At 51.4% G+C, this 15,813-nt stretch overlaps 1 long non-coding RNA gene across 1 annotated transcript; it reads left to right on the top strand.

Moving 5' to 3' along the window:
• The first annotated feature begins 5,072 nt into the window (after positions 1–5,072).
• LOC128140175 (uncharacterized) lies at positions 5,073–13,690 on the top strand. Its single transcript, XR_008234637.1, has 3 exons — positions 5,073–5,262; positions 5,561–5,605; positions 13,549–13,690. It is a non-coding gene; the product is annotated as an uncharacterized LOC128140175 (long non-coding RNA).
• Positions 13,691–15,813: the final 2,123 nt, after the last annotated feature.

The following is a 15,813-nucleotide window of genomic DNA, read 5'->3' as shown; positions in this document are numbered from 1 at the left end:
TTGATACATGGCAGCTCACGCATGTAGCCAACAGAGGCCAGGAACAGCTCAGAGGGATCCTTCCTTGCCACAGGGACTGGCCATTCCTTGCTGCAGGCACCTACCAGCCAGACCCCCTTGCACTCCCTCCTCGGCCAGTTCCCCTGCCCAGGCAGCCCCCTTTACAGCTGGAGCCCCTTCACACAGCAGGGCCAGCCCCATCCTCAACCTCAGTGGCCACACCTGGGGCCATCCCAGCCCCAGCTGGAGCCCATCAGGAACAGGGGCCATTGCCAAAGCCCCACAGCATATTATCCCTGCCCCTGCACCTACCCACATCCAAGGACACAGAGGAGGCAGGAAAAATTTATTCATTAATGCATATAAGAAATCCTGGCAATGAGTTGGCTACAAGGCTCAGTGCCCAAAGGCAGCAGGATGGGGTGATAAAAGGGAAGAGTAAAGCAGGAGGAAGGACAGAGGGACACAGAGGTGCAAGACAGGGAGCCAGAAAATGGGATGCTGGGAACAAGAGAGGGACAAGAAGCAGGAAAACAGTGTAGAGAGAGAAGCGCAGAGAGACTGAGCAAAACAACAGGGATGGAGATGGAGGAATAAATAATAGGAAGTGGGGGAGAGAAGGTGAAGGGACTGGCAGGACAACAAGATAAAGACAGGACAAGGGACAGGGAAACATTCTCAAGTGATATGGGAGAAGAAACAGCAAGAACTAGAAAACAGAAACAGGGAGCCAGGTAGAGAGAAAATTTTCAAAAAGCAACAGCATATGAGAAACATAGGCAAGAACTAACAAATAGGCACAGGGAGACAGAAAGAGGGAGACGTAGAAAGACAATCTAAGAAGTGACAGGGTACAGGACAGAGAGGGAAGAGTTAAGAACTAGAGACAGGGAGATGGATAGAAGGAAACAGAAAATTTTGAAAGCAACAGGGTACAAGAATCAAAAAGTAGGTACATGGAGCTGCATAGAGGGAGACATAAGAACGAAATTTGAAAAGCAACAGGGTACAAGAAACACAGGTGAGAAATTAAAATAAGGTCAGGGAGACAAAAAGAAGGAAAAGTAGCAAGAAAATTTAAAAAGCAACTGGGTTTAAGAAACATGCAAGAATTTAAATAAGGATGGAGAAGTAGAAAGTTTCAAAAGTGACGACATACAAGAAACATAGGCCAGATTTTAAAAATAGGGACAGGGAGCCTGAGAGAAGGAAACTGTGGTGGGTTGACCTTGGCTGGCTGACGAGCGTCCACCAAGCCACTCTACCATTCCCCCTCCTCAACAAGACCGGAGGGTAGAAAATACAACAAAAAAGCTTGTGGGTCAAGATAAGGACAGAGCAATCGCTCACCAATTACTGTCACAGGCAAAACAGACTCGACTTGGGGAAATTAATTTATTGTCAGTCAAAATCAGAGTACAATACGAACAAATCTGAAAAACACCTTCCCCCCACCCCTCTCTTTTTTTCCTGGGCTCATCTTCACTCCTGACTTCTCTACCTCCTCCTACCGAGCAGCACAGGGGGAGAAGGAGGGGGGGGTTGCAGTCAGTTCATCACAAGTTGTCTCTGCTGCTCCTTCCTTCTTTGTGCTCTTCTTCTGTTCCAGTGTGGTGTCACTCCCATGGGGCCGCAGGTCCTGCCAGAAAACCTGCTCCAGTGTGGGCTCCTCTCCACAGCGTCACAGCCTCCTTCGGGTGAATCCGCCTGCTCTGGCGAGGGGTCCTCCGTCGGCTGCAGGGTGCATATCTGCTCCGCCATGGACCTCCGTGGGCTGCAGGGGGACAGCCTGTGTCACCATGGTCTTCACTGCAGGCTGCAGGGGAATCTCTGCTTTAGGACCTGGATCACCACCTCCTTTTTCTTCTTCACTGACCTTGGTGTCTGCAGGACTGACAGCTTCTGCACAGCTTTTTTTTAGCCCTTCTTAAATATCACAGAGGTGCTACCAGCGTTGCTGGTTGGCTCAGCTTTGACCAGTAGCAGCTCCATCTTGGAGCTGGAACTGGCTGTGCCCAACATGGGGGCAAGTCCTGGTGTCTTCTCAAAGAACCCACCCCTGCAGCCCCTATCCACTCCCCTGCCCCAGCTTGCCACACAAACTCACTACAACAGTGATCGGCTACAGGGCAGAGAGGCGGGATTGAAAAGTAAGGAAAGGGAGACAGAGAGAGACAGGGTGGGGAAATAGCAATGGGCTACAGGACAGAGAGGAGGAACTAATAAAAAAGGAGAGGGTACCAGACAGAGAGATGGATAAAAACAAATATTAGTGATGAGCCACAGGGCAAAAGGAAGAATTAAAAAACGGGACAGTGAGGTAGATGAGAGAGACTGAGAAATATCAAAAACACTGATGATCTAAAGGGGAGAGAGAGGGGAAATAAAGAATAGGGACAGGGAACCAGACAGAGAGAGAATAATAAAGACAAAAATGGGCTATGGGACAGTGAGGGAAGAAGTTAAAACATAGGGACAGGGACCTGGAACAAGAGAATCTAAGAAAGTAAAAGTGTATCCAGAATACAGGGCAGAGAAAGGAATTTAAAAATAGAGACACAGCATCAGACAGGTGAGAGCGGTGGGAATTGTGAAGGGCTAAAGGGCAGACAGGGAGGAATTAACAAGATTGGGATAAGAAGACAGACGGATAGATGGAGAAAGACAAAGTAGTGATGGGCTGCAAGGCAGAGACAGAGAATAAAAAAAAAGAGGGATGGGACAGGTCAGAAGTGCAGAGAGAAAAAGAAAACAGAGAGGCAGAACAACAGAGAAAGAGGGGGACTTAGAGAACAAGAAAGGGAGAGGTACAGAAAAAAAAAACACACAAAAAAATTAAAGCAGTGAGAGAAAGAGAAGGTGGGGGCAGGGAGGGACTGGGATGCAGAAGAGGGGTGACACAGCCCCAGGGGTCCAGGACTCACTGTACCTCCTGCTGTTGGAGCTGCTGGGAGAATTTGACAGTTCAGACATGTCTGTCTCTCTCTCCCTCTCCCTTCCTCCTCTGTAGCTGCACTCACTTGACTGTCATCCACCTAAGAGAATAGATTGGTGTCTTCCAGCTCTTACAATATGAGGCTTCCTAGAAACACAGCCTCACATGCACACACACTACATGGCTGTACTGTGGTTTTGGTTATGCATACAGACCCTGCCGTGCACACTGGTGATCGGACCTGCTGCGGACTACACTAGGAAGGATCCATCCTCACGTGGAGAGGCAGGCTATCTCCTATCTGCAGCTGGTGGCTGGATCCTCTTTATTTTATTCTTCAGCAGCTTTACCATTCTGTGGCCTCTCCAGCTTCAGCGTCAGCTTCAGCAGCTCCTGTCCACAGCCAGTAAGCGCTCCACCTGTCCCTCTGTGCTCCCGCGCCGCAAGGAGAGGGAGGCCAGGCAGAGACAGCCCATGCAAGCCTGAGGCTGCTGCAGTCAACGGCATCCCCAGGGGACGAACAGACAACCGCACCCACAGCGTGGCCTCTGGGAGAAGGAAAGAGGCAGCAGTGACCATTATTACCGCAGCTCGACCCTGGCCGGAGCCCCTCCTTCCGCAGACACCGCTCGTTCCCTGCGCCGCTGCTAACGGCACCCCCGTTAAGGGAGACTCCAGACCACCGCAGGGCCAGCTTGCTGCCCTCGCGACAGGGCTCGGGGGCTGCCTGCGGCTACAGCGCAGGCTTCAGGGGAGGGGCTGGAGCTGGGGGCAGCCGCACAGGCCAAGTGGGGCCGGGGGAGCTCTGGCGACTCGGGCAGGCGCCCGCTAGCCACGCCTGGGGGGTGCCCGCCTCCGTCCCCTCTTCCCTTCTACCGGCTCTCAGGGAACTCCCCAGCGCTGCCCTGGCCCGGCTCGCCTCCGGCGGACCGGCAGCCTGCCGCGGCGGCAGCTTCACAGCTTCCCATCCCGCCAGGGGGCAGGAGGCACCCCCTACCCCCGCCCCCGCTGAAAGGGATCGCTCGTCTCACCCGCAGTCCCGGCGCTCGCCCGCTGCCACCCAGACCCGCGCCCTGCGAGCCGCCACGCTGCTCCCGGGGACCGCGCATGCGCCGGAGGGGCTGGAGCCGACGCGCGAACGCCGGGCTGCCCCACGCGCAGAACGGCGCATGCGCCCGGGAGGGCTGGTCGGGGAGCGGGCGCGGCAGGAAGACCGCGGAAAACCACGCGAAACCGGCAACGGTCCTGTGTCTGACCTGGTCTGACTCCGGGGGCCGCGGCGGCAGCGAGGACTACGCCGCTCCCGAGAGCCACGGAGCTGGCCGGCCGCCGAGTCCGCGAAAACTACAACTCCCGGCATGCCCCGGGAGGCAGCCAGCCCCGCTGCCTGACCCCGAGGGGACGCCGCTTCCGTTTCCGCCCACCCCCACGCCGGCGCAGCCGCAATCCCCGCCGGGCACCCAGCGCCGCTCCGGGCAGCTCCGGCGCGCTCCCGCCGCCGGCTCCGGCACGGCGCGGCACCCCCCGCCCGGCTCCGGTCAGTCCCCGTCGCCGCCGCTCCGGCACGGCGCGGCACCCCCCGCCCGGCTCCGGGCAGCGCCCGCCGCCGCCGCTCCGGCACGGCGCGGCCCCGCCCCGCTGCCACTCCGCGCGTCTGGCACGGACCCCGCCGTCCTCCTCGGGGCTTTCCCCGGGACCCGCCGGGCGATTGCGCCCCCCCCCCGGCCCACGTGCTCCCGGCCCCCCGCGAGCCCCCAGGGCCCCGGCCTCGGCACAGGCGGCCCCCGCCTCCCCCGGGCCACCCCCGCCTGGGACGGTCGCGGTCCGAGGGGCGCCCGGCCCCGCTCACCTTCTCCCGAGGGGCAGCCGCAGCCCGGCCACCGCTCTGCTCTGCTCCGCTCCGCTCCTGCCTGGGCTCCCACCGGCCCCGCCGCGGCCCCTCCCCCGGCAGCCCCCCCTTCCCAGGGAGGGGCCGTCGCCATCAGCCTCACTGCCCGCACCTGGGGCTCCTCCAGCCCCGGCCCGCAGCTGTGGTACCGAAATCCCGAATAAAACTCCACAACACCCATGGGAAGTTCAGAAGCAGGCGCTTCGTTTATGGAATGAAAGATGTCAAAGTAAGATGACTCTTGACGAGCTGTTCACTGGGGTAAAAATACAGATTTTAATACCCGTCTTATTTTAGTTCTAAGACTTGGCAATTGCCAGGTATCATCTTTTCGATTTACCCAGGTCCACCGCCGAGGCCACAAGGGAGATTTCTTCCAGAGAGAGGATAGAGTTATTAAGTCTAAAGTCCATTATTTGCTTTTGTCCTTCAGGAAAAGGTGAGTGGAGCATCTATCATCACTATTCACCCAAGCAGTTAACAACCCTAAACTTTTCACCTGTCCTTTAATACAGTCACTTCCAAGCTAATTTTTTTCCATTATTAAGAGGGGACCCAGGATCATTTAAAATATTATTCTACTTTCTACAAATACATGCCCCATCTTAGAGCTTTAGCTACTAGAGAAAGTCTTTGGATTTGGGGGTCAGAGGAGTTGCAAGTCTAAACTTTCATACCCTTCTCTTTAGGATGTGTGATTTTTCTCTGTATGTCTAAACCAGTCTAAATTTCCCTAGATGGTCCTGACTCTGGGTGGATCTAACAAGGATCCTGGAACTCCAGTAAATTCCAAACATCGTTTTATATTTTAAATATCGTCCCAAGTTCCTTTCTGCACTTGTCTCTACGGTTTTGGCAACTGACAGCCCCAAGGGGTCTTTGTACAAGTTTCTCCCGAAGGGCGATAAATTTATTCTTTTGTCCGTGAGGTGGATGGTTTGGTAATGTTATAATTCAAAATGCTATAATTCCTTCTTTCAAATTTAAAAAAATAATTGCCTTTTAAATCCATCCAATTTAATTTGCTAAAATGATTCTCATTGTTCTACGTCTTTTCTCAAGTTTTGGTTAAATTCAGTGTCAGTATTCTCCACGGAACTAGATTTTCATCTGACTTTGGAATCGGAAGGCAGGCTGTTATCGAGGTTAAATTTTGTGTCTTTACAAAACTTCGAATCAATTCCAAAACTAGAATTTTTTTTTTTTAATCAAAATTACAGAAACGGTTAATATCAAGATTAATAGCTCAAACAATAATTGTTTCATTTTGTTTATCTTATGTATAGAACCCCTCAAAAAAAATACTTAAACCCTATAACACACAAAAAGATTACTGCCCTTGACAATATTCCTAATAGCAACCCCAATATTATAAATTTTACACAATTGTTTTCCCAAATAGATAACGTGAAACTTACTTATAGGTTTTCAGTTTCAAAGGGCCAGTTTCTTTAGACTTCCAATTTCCTGTTGGTGCTTTCTTTAGTCTTGAATAATGAAGCCAAGGTTCTTCGCCCAGACCTTTACTGCTCTAAGTGTTGTTAAAATGACTCGATACGGTCCTTTCCACTTCTCAATGATTTTATATATATTCAATCTCCTGGTCGGAAGGGATGCGCTGCTACGTCCAATTCTAAGGGTCCAGCTGCGGAGACATACTGACGAAGTTCTTGAAAAGAATTTCTCAAAGAAATCATAACACCTTTTAAAAACATATCTCCAAAGCCACTCCAGATACTCAGAACATAGGACTCTTGATACGGTCTTTCATATAACATTGCATAATGACTTAAATTTTCTTTCTCTTCTGGCTATACTCTGATTCTTAATAGAGCCATGGGTAAGGCTTTAACCCATGTGAGTGAGGTTTCCTGACAAATTTTACTCAACCGTTGCTTGAGGGTATAGTTCATTCTTTCTCCCCCCCCCCCCCCCCGCCCCCTTGCTTGTGGTCTATATGGGGTGTGATAGTCTCAATCTATAGCTAATACTTTGCTCGACTTGTCTCATCATCTTTGCTATGAAATGAGGGCCATTGTCAGATGACATTCTTACAGGCACCCCATATTTTGGTATTATCTCTTTGAGCAAGACTTTAACTACTTCTCTTGCTTTGTCGGTGTGACAAGGGAAAGCCTCGGGCCACCCAGTAAAGATATCAACTAAAACTAGGGTAGATCCTTCTTTTCAAGGCAATTCTATAAAATCAATTTGCTAGTATTCCCCTAAAAAATTTCCTTATTTAATAATTCCAAAGATAATCTTATTACTGATTTGGGGATCATTTTATATGTAAATTTCACATCCGCTTATAATTGTTTAAACAATCTTTGTCATATTTTACTTTCTGTTCCCCGATATACTTTGTTATGTTCAGCTCGGGCAATTTCTCTTGTTATCGTGGGCGGGACTATTATTTGACCTGTCGGTGTTACAGCCTGTCCTGTTTCATTTTGTTAGCCTGCAATCTAACAATTAATTCTTCCATCTTTTTCATTATAATTTGGAGTTTCTTTAGGCCATTTTATACTTTTCTCTGGAACTAGCGCTAGGATGCCTTTTTCTGCAGCCGCTTTAGCAGCTTTATCAGCCAGTCGGTTACCTGCGTTAGGAACAGTCTTACCTAACTGATGCGCTTTACAGCGCGTTATCGTGACTGCTGTTGGTTTTTGAACGGTTTCTAACAATTTCGGTATTTGTTCTGCATGCTGAATGGTGGTTCCTTGTGCAGATAACAGTCCTCTTTCTCTCCATATCGCTCCATGTGCACGTACTACTCCAAAAGCGTACTTTGAGTCTGTCCAAATGTTGACTCGCTTTCCTTGACTTAGTTCCAGAGCTCGAATAAGAGCTATCAATTCAGCCTTTTGGGCAGATGTCATCGAAGGCAAAGTTCGCAACGCAATTACCTCCTCGGTTGTTATTGTCTATCTGGATAAACGTTTTCCTTCACAGATGAAACCGCTTCCGTCGGTATACAGTTCTGTGATGGGTTAACCCTGGCTGGATGCCAGGTGCCCACCAGAGCTGTTCTATCACTCCCCCTCCTTCTCAACTGGACAGGGGAGAGAAAATATAACAAAGAGCTTGTGGGTCGAGATAAGGATAGGAGAGATCACTCACCAATTACTGTCACGGGCAAAACAGACTCAGCTTGGGGAAAAATTAACTTGATTTATTACAAATCAACCGGAGTAGGGTAATGAGAAATAAAACCAAATCTCAGAACACCTTCCCTCCACCCCTCCCTTCTTCCCGGGCACAACTTCACTCCCGGATTCTCTACCACCCCCCCAGCGGCACAGGGGGACGGGGATGGGGTTTACGGTCAGTTCATCACACGTTATTTTCTGCCGCTTCATCCTCCTCAGGGGGAGGACTCATCACACTCTTCCCCTGCTCCAGCGTGGGGTCCCACCCACGGGAGACAGTCCTCCACGAACTTCTCCAACGTGGGTCCTTCCCACGGGCTGCAGTTCTTCACGAACTGCTCCAGCATGGGTCCTTTCCACAGTGTGCAGTCCTTCAGGCACAGACTGCTCCAGCGTGAGCCCCCCACGGGGTCACAAGTCCTGCCAGAAAACCTGCTCTGTGGGCTCCTCTCTCCACAGATCCGCAGGTCCTGCCAGGAGCCTGCTCCAGCGCGGGGTTCCCACGGGGTCACAGCCTCCTTCGGGAACCCACCTGCTCCGGCGTGGGGTCCTCCACGGGCTGCAGGTGGATATCTGCTCCACTGTGGACCTCCATGGACTGCAGGGGGACAGCCTGCCTCACCATGGTCTTCACCACGGGCTGCAGGGGAATCTCTGCTCCGGCGCCTGGAGCATCTCCTCCCCCTCCTTCTTCACTGACCTTGGTGTCCGCAGGGTTGTTTCTCTTACATGTTCTCACTCCTCTCTCCGGCTGCCGAATACCGCCGTCCCAACTTTTTTTCCTTCTTAAAAATGTTATCACAGAGGCGTTACCACTATCGCTGATTGGCTTGGCCTTGGCCGGCGGCGGGTCTGTCTTAGAGCCGGCTGGTATGGGCTCTGTCGAACACAGGGGAAGCTTCCAGCAGCTTCTTACAGAAGCCACCCCTGTAACCCCACCCGCTACCAAAACCTTGCCACACAAAACCAATACATTCCACCCCTCGCCTCTGTGCATCACATTTTTAAGAACTATCATTAAAATCTACATTCATCACACAAAATCTTCACTCACATCAACAAAAAAGAATTCCCCACACCAAAATCAAAATAATATCATCACAAAACCGACAAAAAGTGGACAATTTACACACAATCCACCCCTCGTCCCTTCACCACAATTACAACAATAAAAATTCCCCGCTCGTCATGCAGCTCTTAACTCTCTAGCTGCGTTCAGTCCATGTTTTGCCCGTTACCTCTCTCAGTTACTATCCTTATCTCAAATTCCTCACTTGCCCGCATTCTCCACCAAAAAGACTGTGATGGGTTAACCCTGGCTGGATGCCAGGTGCCCACCAGAGCTGTTCTATCACTCCCCCTCCTTCTCAACTGGACAGGGGAGAGAAAATATAACAAAGAGCTTGTGGGTCGAGATAAGGATAGGAGAGATCACTCACCAATTACCGTCACGGGCAAAACAGACTCAGTTTGGGGAAAAATTAACTTGATTTATTACAAATCAACCGGAGTAGGGTAATGAGAAATAAAACCAAATCTCAGAACACCTTCCCTCCACCCCTCCCTTCTTCCCGGGCACAACTTCACTCCCGGATTCTCTACCACCCCCCCAGCGGCACAGGGGGACGGGGATGGGGTTTACGGTCAGTTCATCACACGTTATTTTCTGCCGCTTCATCCTCCTCAGGGGGAGGACTCATCACACTCTTCCCCTGCTCCAGCGTGGGGTCCCACCCACGGGAGACAGTCCTCCACGAACTTCTCCAACGTGGGTCCTTCCCACGGGCTGCAGTTCTTCACGAACTGCTCCAGCATGGGTCCTTTCCACAGTGTGCAGTCCTTCAGGCACAGACTGCTCCAGCGTGAGCCCCCCACGGGGTCACAAGTCCTGCCAGAAAACCTGCTCTGTGGGCTCCTCTCTCCACAGATCCGCAGGTCCTGCCAGGAGCCTGCTCCAGCGCGGGGTTCCCACGGGGTCACAGCCTCCTTCGGGAACCCACCTGCTCCGGCGTGGGGTCCTCCACGGGCTGCAGGTGGATATCTGCTCCACTGTGGACCTCCATGGACTGCAGGGGGACAGCCTGCCTCACCATGGTCTTCACCACGGGCTGCAGGGGAATCTCTGCTCCGGCGCCTGGAGCATCTCCTCCCCCTCCTTCTTCACTGACCTTGGTGTCCGCAGGGTTGTTTCTCTTACATGTTCTCACTCCTCTCTCCGGCTGCCGAATACCGCCGTCCCAACTTTTTTTCCTTCTTAAAAATGTTATCACAGAGGCGTTACCACTATCGCTGATTGGCTTGGCCTTGGCCGGCGGCGGGTCTGTCTTAGAGCCGGCTGGTATGGGCTCTGTCGAACACAGGGGAAGCTTCCAGCAGCTTCTTACAGAAGCCACCCCTGTAACCCCACCCGCTACCAAAACCTTGCCACACAAAACCAATACAAGTTCCCAGTCTGCTTCTTCTAGCGGCACATCTCAGAGATCCAGTCAGCTGGGGTAAACTCCTTCAGTTGTCTGCAAGCAGTCACGTTCCAGTTCTCCTTTAACTTGATCAGTTGTTGAAAACACAACAGGGTTAACGGTGGTAGTAGTTTTTAAGTAAACATCATCTTGTTCCAGCAACACCACTCGGTATTTCAGCATTCTGCTAGGGGATAACCAATGCCCCCCTTTCTGTTTTAGCGCAACAGTTGTCGTATGGGAAACGTACAGTAATCCTTTGTCCTCAGGTGAACTTACGAGCTTCCTGGATCAGTAGCACAGTTGCAGCGACGGCTCTCAGACGACCAGAGCATCCCAGACTCACGTGATCTAATCGCTTCGAGAAGCAGGCCACAGCTCGCCCACTTGGCCCTAAATATTGGGCCGGCATGCCCAGAGCTATACCTCTTCTTTCGCGAGTGAAAAGTTCAAATGTCTTTGTGAGATCCGGCAGGCCTAGGGCTGGCACCCCTATTACAGCCTGTTTCAATTCTTTGAAAGTAGCTTTCTCGGCATCAGTCCAATCCATTGTTTGAGGTTTTGAGCTGCTCCTACAAAGGTCGGACCCGCAAGCCGCAACTGATAATCGACAGGTGACACCACGCAACCGTTCCCGGAAATGCTCGTCATTAATTTGTTAGTCTTAGGTTCGGGGAGACGACAAATTGCCTCTTTGCTCTCAGTTCCTAATTGTCTCTGTCCTTTTAGGATTTTAAAACTCAAATAAGTTTCTTCTTTCTGGGTTATTTGGGTTTTTTCTTTTGACACTCGCTATCCACTGATTCCCAAAGAGTTCAAAAAGTTAATAGTTAACTTTGTGCGTTGTTCTTCCATCTCAGCTACAATTAACAGATCATCCATACATTTCAACAAGATTTCTTGATTATTTTCTTTCTTCCAAAGCTCTAATTCTCGTGCCAATGGATTTCCAAAAATGGTAAGACTATTCTTAAAGCCTTGAGGCAAGACTGTCCCTGTATATTGTCTTTTTCTCCCTGTCTCAGGATTTTCCCATTCAAAAGCAAAAAGCTCTTGACTGTTGGGATCCAAGGGAATACAGAAAAAGGCATCTTTTCAGTCTAACACTGTGAACCGTTCTCGTTTCTCTGTTAGGGTTGTTAACAAAGTATAAGGATTTGCTACTACCGGATGAATATCTTGTACTATTTGATTTATTGCTCTGAGGTGTTGAACTAATCTATAATCTTTTTCATTAGCCTTTTAACAGGCAAGGTCGGGGTGTTATATTTGGATTCACATTCTGTTAACAATTTATATCTTAAAAATTTTTGTATTATCAATAGTAACCCTTTCCGGCTTTCCAGTTTTAGGGGGTATGGCTTAATTCGTAGCGGATTCGATCCTGGCTTTAAATCCAGTCTCACAGGTTCTGCTTTTTGGATTTACCGGGAACTTCCCAGTCCAGACGATTGGAATTACAGCATTATACTTTGACTGGTATGATCTTCTGCTTTCGGTAACCATCCTGTAACAACAAAGCCACTGCTTCGATACGTTTAGTTTCTGGAATTAAAATTTTAATCTCTCCATTTTTTAATTTAATTTCTGCCTCTAAGTTCTCCAGTAGATCTCCCCTTAACAGGAGTTTAGGAGAATTTGGCACATACAAAAACTGCTGAGTGACCCATTGCTTTCCTAATTTCATTGTTAAAGATTTAAAGAAGGGTCTAGTTTCTCGTTCACTTGTTGCACCAACACCACCAATTTCTTCAAAACTTAACTCTCCCTCTAAGGTATTTAAAACTGAAAAGGTGACTCTAGCGTCAATTCATATTCAATTTTCTGTTCTCCCAGTTTAGCTGTAACCAGAGCTTCTGCTGGGAGACTCCCCTCCGGTCCCCGTCAGCTGCGTTCACTTAAAAAGAACAAAGCGACATATGGCACTTCATTCCATTTACTCTCTCTCCTACAAAACAACAGTAATTGCAATATAGTATTATAACTCAAAGTTCTGTTTGTTTCCCATTTTTCCTGCAATTCACCCCAGTGTGCCAACAAACATCCCAACGGTGATGGTTTTGGTATCTTTTCATCAGCAGTTCTATTTCCTGCACTCTTATTCTTAAACAATTTTGCTAATGCCATTATACTTATATACATTCAAATCCCAAATACCAAACAAACGCAAATGACAGTTGTCCCAAATAATACACAAAGTCCAACCCAGCAATAGCTTTCGCTTACGACTTAGGGGCAGACGCCTAGGCTTCCACTGCAAACGGGTACCCTCCAAGCCCCAACCCTGCGAAGCTTTCGCCGCGCCTCACGGGCAGGCTTTCCAAACAAATTCCAAAGCAGCAGCGCCTTACCTTTTTTCCAGGGAACGCCGCGAGGAGCTTTGTGAGTCGAGGGCGATGGTTCTCCCCGAGAATACCTCGGCGCCGGCCGGAGTTCGATCGACACTCGATCTCGTCCAGTCTCACTCGCAAGGTCCCGTCTGGGTCGCCAAAACCGTTACCGAAATCCGGAATAGAACTCCTTAACACCAACGTGAAGTTAAGAAGCGGGCACTTCGTCTATCGCAGCGCTGGGGACACGGGGGATCGCTCCTCCAAAGGCGTGTCCCACTTAGTATCAAAATGCGTCAGTTTTTACAGACTTTTTCTGTCAGGTCATTGTTACATAAGCTCTTTCCATAAAAAGGCATACTATGCTCGTTCTTAAATGTAACCTTTCTAAGGATTGGTCCTTTGATTATATAACCTTATCAATATTCTTATTTAAAAACAATCATTGGTCAGTTACACTTAGCTCTACTGACTGGAATCTTCGATACTCAAATCAAGATGGGAAGGGTAAGGGGGTTTCCAAGCAGCAAACTGGCGTCCACGACGGTTTCCTTCGTTTCTTGAAACGGAACATAGAAAAACCTGTAACTTCCTGGTGAGGTTTCTAGGGTTAGCTGTTTCCAACCTTAACAATATTAAGGTTCCGATAGTCACACGTAACGCAGTTCCTAAAGTTTCTATGGCTACGTTTCAAACGTAACAATCCTATACGTTACGCTTCACAATTTTACTTCTTAATCAAACCTAACTCTTCTACGTGATTAAATTTTGATTTCTTTACCAGAATATTTGCAACAGCTGGAGCCCAGCAGGAACAGGGGGGGCACGGCCCGACCCCCCCCAGCGCCTCACCTCCTCCTCCCCTGGGCTCCCTCACGGCCCCTCGCCCCGTGCAAAGGGAGCGCAAACGCAGCCCGGAGGGCAACGGGGCCGGCCACGAGTCCTGCCAGCGAGTCCGCTCCGGGGCTCAGGGCCCCCCCCCCGACGCTCCCCCTGCCCCTGGGACACCTCTGATAGCATATTTCCGTACATTCTGTATGGCACGTCTAAATAGTTTTGGATGGTTTTAATATTTTGTACCAGCCGTGGAAACTGGTTTGCTGCTAGGTGACTGTAAAAGTGAGATTTAGTAAATAATTATTAGAAATCTTACACTAACGCGATGATTGAAACAATAGACAAAAGTATAGCCAAGCAATTAACTAGCAGAGGTAGGTACTCCTAAGTTTTGCAGTTCTTTGCTCTTAGGACTAGATGAGAACAATGCTGAAACTGACCGCATGCGATTGAAACTGCGTTAAGCCTCAAGATCAAAGAACCAAGGACGAGAATAAAGACTTCAAGGACAGCCAGCAAGAACTTCAAATGGGTCGGTGGTCGCAAAAGCAGCCCTTCGTCTCAAATGGATCCTTCATTGCGCGTGATCGGATGTAGGCAGTGCTATGATAATCGGTTGCCATCATTTTTATGTATACGTATACTAATCTGATTCATATGCAATTAGATAGTCTATATGACCTGTTTGTGCTAAAGGTGTGGCACGCACGCTAGGTGGAACTATCCCCCATGCATCCAGCGCTGCAGTGAAGAATGCCTGCTTTCTAAAACTCCAAAACGAGCCTTCGAGAGTTTCTTGCACCAGCTTTTCAGTATCAGAGGTACAAGGGAGGAAAGGAAAAAAAAAAAAAGCAGCGGCGTGGGAAAGAGAGGGGCCAGGGGAGGGGCAGGGAGGGACCAGAACGCAGAAGAGGGGAGAGAGAGACAGGGCCCCGAGGGCCCGGGGCTCACCACAGCTCTCTTTCTTGGCGCTGCCAGCAGACTTTGCCAGTTCAGACGCTTCTTTCGGCTCCTCTCCCGCTCCCCTCCTCTTCCGTAACTCTGGCTGCACGGCCGTCCTCCCCCTAGGAGAACACGCGTCTCACAGGTCTCGCAAGACGAGGCTTCCTGGGCACGGAGCCTCGCTGGCCCGCACGCCACGCGGCCGTACCGCACCGTCGGTGCTGCATACGGACCCTGCGGTGCACCCTGGCGGTCTGACCTGCTGTGGACTACGAAGAGGGATCCTTCCACACGCGGAGAGGCAGGCTCCCTCTTGCCTGCAGCGGGAGGCAGCTGCCGGCCGGGCGGCCTTCCGTTTCTTCTTCTCTACCTTTCTCTGGCCTCTCCAGCTTCAGCCGCAGCAGCTCCTGCCCACAGCCAGTAAGTGCCCTGCCTGTCCCTTTGTGCTCCCACGCCATGCCGCGCCGCGCCACGCCGCGCGGAGAGGGAGGCCAGGCAGAGACAGCCCATGCAAGCTTTCCTTTCCGGCGGCGTTTCCTTACCGGGAGGAAGCGAGGAGCGCGGCGGCACCTCCCGCCGGCGCCGCATTGCCGGTGCCGTCGGACGGCACGTGCGGGACGGGGGCAGCCCCGCGCACTCGCAGCCTCCGAGCTGCAGTACCGAACATTGGTCACGAGGTGGCGGAAGAGAGCGGCGGCGAAAGGCGCCGCCAGCGCGCATGCGCGGATCCCGAGCTCCTGTGCCGCGTTCTGGTTGCCAGGCAACAGCAGGAGGGCTGCAAAACGCGCCACCGCGCATGCGCGGCTCCCGAACGCCAGGACCGCCTCCTGGTTGCTAGGCAACAGCAGGAGTGCCGTAAACCGCGCCACCGCGCATGCGCGGTAGCCGAGGCGTCGTGTCGCGCTACGCTTGCTAGGCAACAGCGGCGAGCGCCGTAAAAGGCGCACCGCGCATGCGCGCCTCCGAGCCGCCGTACAGCGCCCCGGTTGCTAGGCAACAGCACGAGCGCCGTATACCGCGCCATCGCGCATGCGCGGTTGCCGAGGCGTCGTGTCGCGCTACGGTTGCTAGGCAACAGCGGCGAGCGCCGTAAAAGGCGCACCGCGCATGCGCGCCTCCGCGCTGCCGTACAGCACCTCGGCTGCTAGGCAACAGCACGCGGGCCGTAAACTGCGCCACCGCGCATGCGCGGTTGCCGAGGCGTCGTGTCGCGCTACGGTTGCTAGGCAACAGCGGCGAGCGCCGTAAAAGGCGCACCGCGCATGCGCGC

Source organism: Harpia harpyja, chromosome 3 (assembly GCF_026419915.1).
Source record: "Harpia harpyja isolate bHarHar1 chromosome 3, bHarHar1 primary haplotype, whole genome shotgun sequence".
Lineage (NCBI taxonomy): Eukaryota > Metazoa > Chordata > Aves > Accipitriformes > Accipitridae > Harpia > Harpia harpyja.
The sequence above is the reverse complement of the archived record's forward strand: the minus strand, read 5'-3'. Positions and strand labels throughout refer to the sequence as shown.